This window comes from Sus scrofa, chromosome X (genome assembly GCF_054392235.1).
Source record: "Sus scrofa isolate SSC_HxYL_T2T_F1_AM1 chromosome X, Sscrofa_HxYL_maternal_Yorkshire_Landrace_v2.0, whole genome shotgun sequence".
In the NCBI taxonomy this organism is placed as follows: domain Eukaryota; kingdom Metazoa; phylum Chordata; class Mammalia; order Artiodactyla; family Suidae; genus Sus; species Sus scrofa.
The window spans coordinates 97,330,069-97,336,068 of record NC_139401.1 but is presented as its reverse complement, the minus strand read 5'-3'; positions in this window follow the sequence as shown (position 1 = coordinate 97,336,068).

The following is a 6,000-nucleotide window of genomic DNA, read 5'->3' as shown; positions in this document are numbered from 1 at the left end:
GATCCAAGCCACTGCAGTGACAACTGCTGGATCCTTCACCTGCTGAGCCACACGGGAACTCCAACATTTAAGAGTTTTTAATTCTGGTTCTTTCAAACGCATTCCTGTTAGTTATTTCACTGCTTCCTTTATTGTAGGTTCTGTTTTTTAATCAGGAGTACACTGGACATTAGCAAACTGGACATAACTGCCATGGGGTCAACTGGACTGGGTAAGTTGCAGGAAAAGGGAGATTTCAATGTGTGCCAAGGGCTGGGGAAGGAGGAGATGAATGGTCAAGACAAACAGAGATATCAGGCATCTGACTGGGCCAAGAGTCAGCAAACTAGACAAACAGGCATCATGCTCTCAGAGAGGCAGAAAGCAGCAGGTCAAAAGGAAGGCAGACATGATGGTAGTTGGAAATCCAAGGAAAATAGTCTGGAATCAGGAATCCCATGAGAGTCAAGGGGACAGGACGACAGAAAATAAGAAAATGAGACATCATTGAAGGAGCTATCTCCCCACTTCGTGTCCTTTCTTGGATTAGCTTTGGAGCGGACCCCTCAAGTGGGAACCAACAATTATCAGCAGAGGGGAGGAGCTGAGGGAATCTGCAGTAGCACCTGATGAATAAATCTCAGCGGATGCACAATGCAAATATAAACCTTTCTATCCGGTTATAGCGGTTGATGACTCATTGGTGTATCCCTCCCTCACGGGACCTGGTATTTGTAGCAACTTCTACACAGTAATTACTTAACTATTATTCATGGAATTGAACTGAAAAGTTTAAATGTCCTGTGTTTTAGCTTACGGTCTATGTCAGAGTAAACTCAAATAGTTTGTTATTTTGCTAGCAGCACTACCACTTTGATGTTAAAACTCATAATAAAGCCTGTACTCCCTAGACGAAGAGAACAATCAAACTGGAACAGAAGTGTTATTGTCGAAATTGGTTTGCTGATTGCTAACAGACATCAGCGACAAATTCTACATCCGCATTCAAGGGGCGATTCATTAGTAAATTCCTAGAAATTTGATTTCATCTTTTCTGCCAGTTATTATATTGCTTCTAAAGGAAAAACACTATATGCTTTCTCCGCTCCCCACACTTGTGGCAACGTGGAAGTCCCTGGACTAGGGATCAAACTTGTGCTACAGTTACAGCAACGCCGGATTCTTAACCCATTGCACCACAAGGTCACTTCCCATTATATGCTTTTTTTTCTGTTCTTTTTAGGGCCGCACCCACAGCCTATGGAAGTTCTGGGGCTAGGGGTTGAATTGGAGCTGCAGCTGCCAGCCTACACCACAGCCACAGCAACGCGGGATCCAAGCTGTGTCTGTGACCTACACCGCAGCTTGTGGCGATGCTGGATCCTTAACCCACTGAGCAAGGCTAGGGATGGAATCCGCATCCTCATGGACACTAGTCGGGTTCTTAACCCACAGAGCCATAATGGAAACTTCCTCATTCTATGCTTTTAAAATGACAACTTTCCATAGCACCTTGTAGCAGTGCTGGGGCATTATTAAAGAGAACTTTGCTACACTATTTTAAAGTGCTCTGAAAGTTGTAGTGCATGGCTTTATATGGTAAGCAGCATTATATACCTTGTATATAAGTGCTTTTGTTTCCTTTTATGGCCTTCGGAGAGCGCCATAACGTACAAAGATAATTTTAGATTGTTTTTAAAATTTTGCAGTTAAGCAAAATTAGTCCTATAATAGTAAATGCTCATCAATGCAATTTTCCTGTTTACTCATTTTTTTTTTTTTTTGCCTTTTCTAGGGCCGCTCCCCTAGCATATGGAGGTTCCCAGGCTAGGGGTCTGATTGGAGCTACAATCGCCGGCCTACACCAGAGTCACAGCAACTCGGGATCTGAGCCGCATCTGTGACCCACACCACAGCTCATGGCAACGCCGGATCCTTAACCCACTGAGCAAGGCCGGGGGGTCGAACCCGCAACCTCATGGTTCCTAGTTGGATTTGTTAACCACTGAGCCATGATGGGAACTCCTTTTCCTGTTTACTCTTAGGGTAACTGCCTGAGGGTGAATGGTTTAGCATTTATTCAGCACTTTTAAAATTTTGTCTGTGGAACACCTACATCAGACTCACTTGGAAGCTTATTAAAAGTGAAGATTCTCAGGTCCTACCCCCAGTCATCCTGAATCAACATCGGAGAGGAATATCTAGGGACTCATCTTTTAAACAGATGTCCAGGTTAAAAAAAAAAAAAAAACAGATGTTTACAGTTTAAGAACTTCAGATAATGTAACTTGCACATGATGAATAATGCAGGAACTAGTTGTAGTTTTGACAGATTAGGTCCTGTCTTTTTTTTTTTTTTTTAGCTATTTAGGGCTACACTTGAGGCACATGGAGATTCCCAGGCTACGGAGTTGAATCGGAGCTACAGCTGCTGGCCTACACCACAGCCACAGCAACGCCAGATCTGAGCCACATCTTTGACCTACACCACAGCTCACAGCAACACCAGATCCTTAACCCACTGAGCAAGGCTAGGGATCGAACCCGAAACCTCATGGATCCTAGTCAGATTCGTTTCTGTGCGCCACATGGGAACTTCTGCTCCTGTCATTTTATTTTGACCTCATTGTACTTCAATTTCCAATCTAAAAAGTTTTCATGTTTACTTCTTCTTTAGGTGGTGCCCTGGACATTTTTGAAGTTACCTTACAAACCAAAAGGTTGTCCAAGTGCTGATACTGCAACAGCTAGGGTCACATCTTCAGAAAATAAAAACCTTTCCTGGAAACTTTTCTTCATTTACACAATGAAAGAGGTTGGATTAGAATTTACCTATCAGGTTTTTCCCAGATTTGACCATGCTAGAACTCTACGAAAATTGTTTCAGAACTACCAATTTCTCTTTTTAATTAAAAAAAAATTTTTTTTCTTTTTAGGGCTGCACCCACAGCATATGGAAGTTCCCAGGCTCACAGTCAAATTGGAGCTACGGCTGCAGGCCTATGCCATAGCCACAGCAATGTGGGATCTGGGACTCATCTGTGACCCACACTGCAGCTCATGGCAACAACAGAGACCTAACCCACTGAGTAGGGCCAGGGATAGAACTTGCATCCTCATGGATACTAGTTGGATTCATTTCTGCTGTGCCACAATGGGAATTTCAGAATTATCAATTTCTTTCGGCCACACCCATGGCATGCAGAAGTTCCTAGGCCAGGGATCGGACCCTTACCACTGCAGCGACCTGAGCCACAGCAGTGACTATGCTGGATCCTTCACCTGCTGAGCCGCCAGAGCTCTTCCTTGAAATTATTAATTTAAAATTTTTCCTTCTTATCAGCATTAGCCAGATTATCTCACCACCAGCCTCACATTTTTTTAAATTTTTTTTTAGGGCTGCACCTGTAGCATACAAAGTTCCCATGCTAGGGGTCGAATCAGAGCTTCAGCTGCCGGCCTACACCACAGCCACAGCAATTCGGGATCCGAGCTGCATCTGTGACTTAAAACACAACTCTCAGATCCTTAACCCACTGAGCGAGGCCAGGGATGGAACCTGCATCCTTATGGATACTAGTCAGGTTCATTAACCCGCTGAGCCATGATGGGAATTCCCACTAGGCTCACATTTTAATCAGCAGTAAGTGGTGGTGGTGGGGAAATGGAAAAGAGAGCATTTTCTCTTGATAGGAATGGCTCAAAATTGTACATATAGCACTTAGGCTCATTCCCATTGGTCTAAATGTCACAAGGCCATATCTAGCTACAAAGGAAGCAGGGGAAAGTATTCTTTATTCTAGATAGCCATATGCTTAGCTAAAAATGGAGCGCTCTATTACTATAGAAGAGGAGAATGGATATTAGGGTACAGCTAGTAGTCTCTGCTAACCTCCTCACAATCCATTCTCCTTCTGGGAGTCAGTGACCACCCTAAAAGATGAATTGAATCATGGCACATCCACTGGTCACAAACCATTTAATGGCTTCTTAGTGCTCTGAAGATACAAAGTAAAATCCTTACCACGGACTACAATAAGGCTTTGAGTAATTTGCAAGAGCCCTTGTCTGTCTCATTTTGTATCCTACTTTCTGCCCTCCAGCCGTATCGATTCTCATTCAAGTTCTCAAGCACGCCTTGTGCTGCATGGCCTTTGCACCTCAAGTTCACTTCCTTAGGAAAGACTTTCCCAGTGCCTCTCCCCCACCCTCACCTTCCTTTGTTAAAAAGCTCTAATATAAACCACGTATCTTTCCTTTCTGACATTTTTCAAATTATTTATTTGAATGTCTTTCTCCTCTACAACTCTATGAATGCAGGGGCCACGACTGTTTTTGCTTGTATTGTGTTGTGTTCCTCTTGCAAATCCATTGCTTGCCACAGAGTGGCCACTCAAATATCTGAATATGTGACGCAGTAATTGGGCTATTATTTTTATGAGCCCCAGGATTTAGAGAAGTTTATCTCACAGTAACTTGATATGCTAACTGAAAATAACTACTCAAATGCTTTACTTTGTGCTCAATTTAGAGTTTAAAGAAACAGATGTTGGAGTTATAAGCCCAAACAATTTAATTGCCTTGACAATTTTACATTAAATCATTTAGTCTTTTTCTGTTTCAGGTCCCCATCTAAAAAAATAGATATTAAAACCTTGTTAGGGGCAACTTACAGTTCTTAAGCTACTGGAATCACATACAATAACCTCAGAATAGCATAAGTACTCAATTTTTTAAAAAAAAATTACTTGATTTTCAATGAAAATGTGCCTATGATTTTAAAAAAGCTAAAATAATTCAGATTTCTATTTTGAAAAAAATACATACAAGTATCAATCACTGAGTAGGCAACAAATTAGGAAGAACATTAGCAGTAAAAATAACTGGGATTAAAATACTTCAATTTTTGGAGTTCCTGTTGTGGCTCAGCAGGTTATGAGGATGCAGGTTCAATCCCTGGTTTTGCTCAGTAGGTTAAGGATCCGGCATTTCCATGAGCTGTGATATAGTCCAGCAGCTGAAGCTCCTATTTGACCCCCAGCCTGGGAAATTCCATATGCTACGGGTGTGGCCCTAAAAAAAAAAAAATAAAGGCCAAAAACCCTCAAATTTCATTTTTTTTTGTTATAATGAGCTGCTATAATTGGTAATGATCTCATCATAACTTTAAAACGTTCTTCACAGAAGACCGCATTTTTCATGAAAATAACACAAAGGCATTTTCACTGTTTTAATAACTATATTAAAATGGCAAAATAATCATAGAACTGGATGGGACAGTATTTTTCAAATTTTACAAATAAGAAAACAAAGGCCAAGTAGTTTAAGTGGCTTCAAGTTCCACAGAGATTTTTTTTTTCTTGTCTTTTTAGGGCCACACCCGTAGCATATGGAGGTTCCCAGGCTAGGGGTCCAATCAGAGCTGTAGCCGCCGGTCTACGCCATGGTCACAGCCACCGGGGATCCCAGCCGAGTCTGCTACAGCTCGCGGCAATGCCGGATCTTTAACCCACTGAGCGAGGTCAGGGATTGAACCCGCAATGTCTTGGTTACTAGTCAGATTTGTTAACCACTGAGCCACGACAGGAACTCCTCCACAGAGATTTTGGGACAGACCTGTGGCTAGCTTTAAATCTACTTTTTCAAAATCTACTTTTTATTTCTTGAGTATAAAAGAAGCAAAAATATAGGGCTAGAAGTGATGTCAACAATTTAAGAATGAGGGATATTCTCATTCTTAAATTGAATATGGGGATATGACTTAGAGCAAGAGATAACATTTCTAGTGTTTCTATTTTAGAGACTTGACATTAATATAATATGACCTGATTCAAATATAATCTCAAATATCTGAAATCTTCAGATAATCCCCAAATCTAGTGTTACATATTCATGTTAATCTTTTCCCCTAAAATTTCCTTGCTAAAAACAATTGATTACTGAAGTATTTCACCTCCCATCAATTCACCTGCAAATTCATGGGTAACAATGCTTTAAAAAAAAAAAAAGAAAATGTACCTG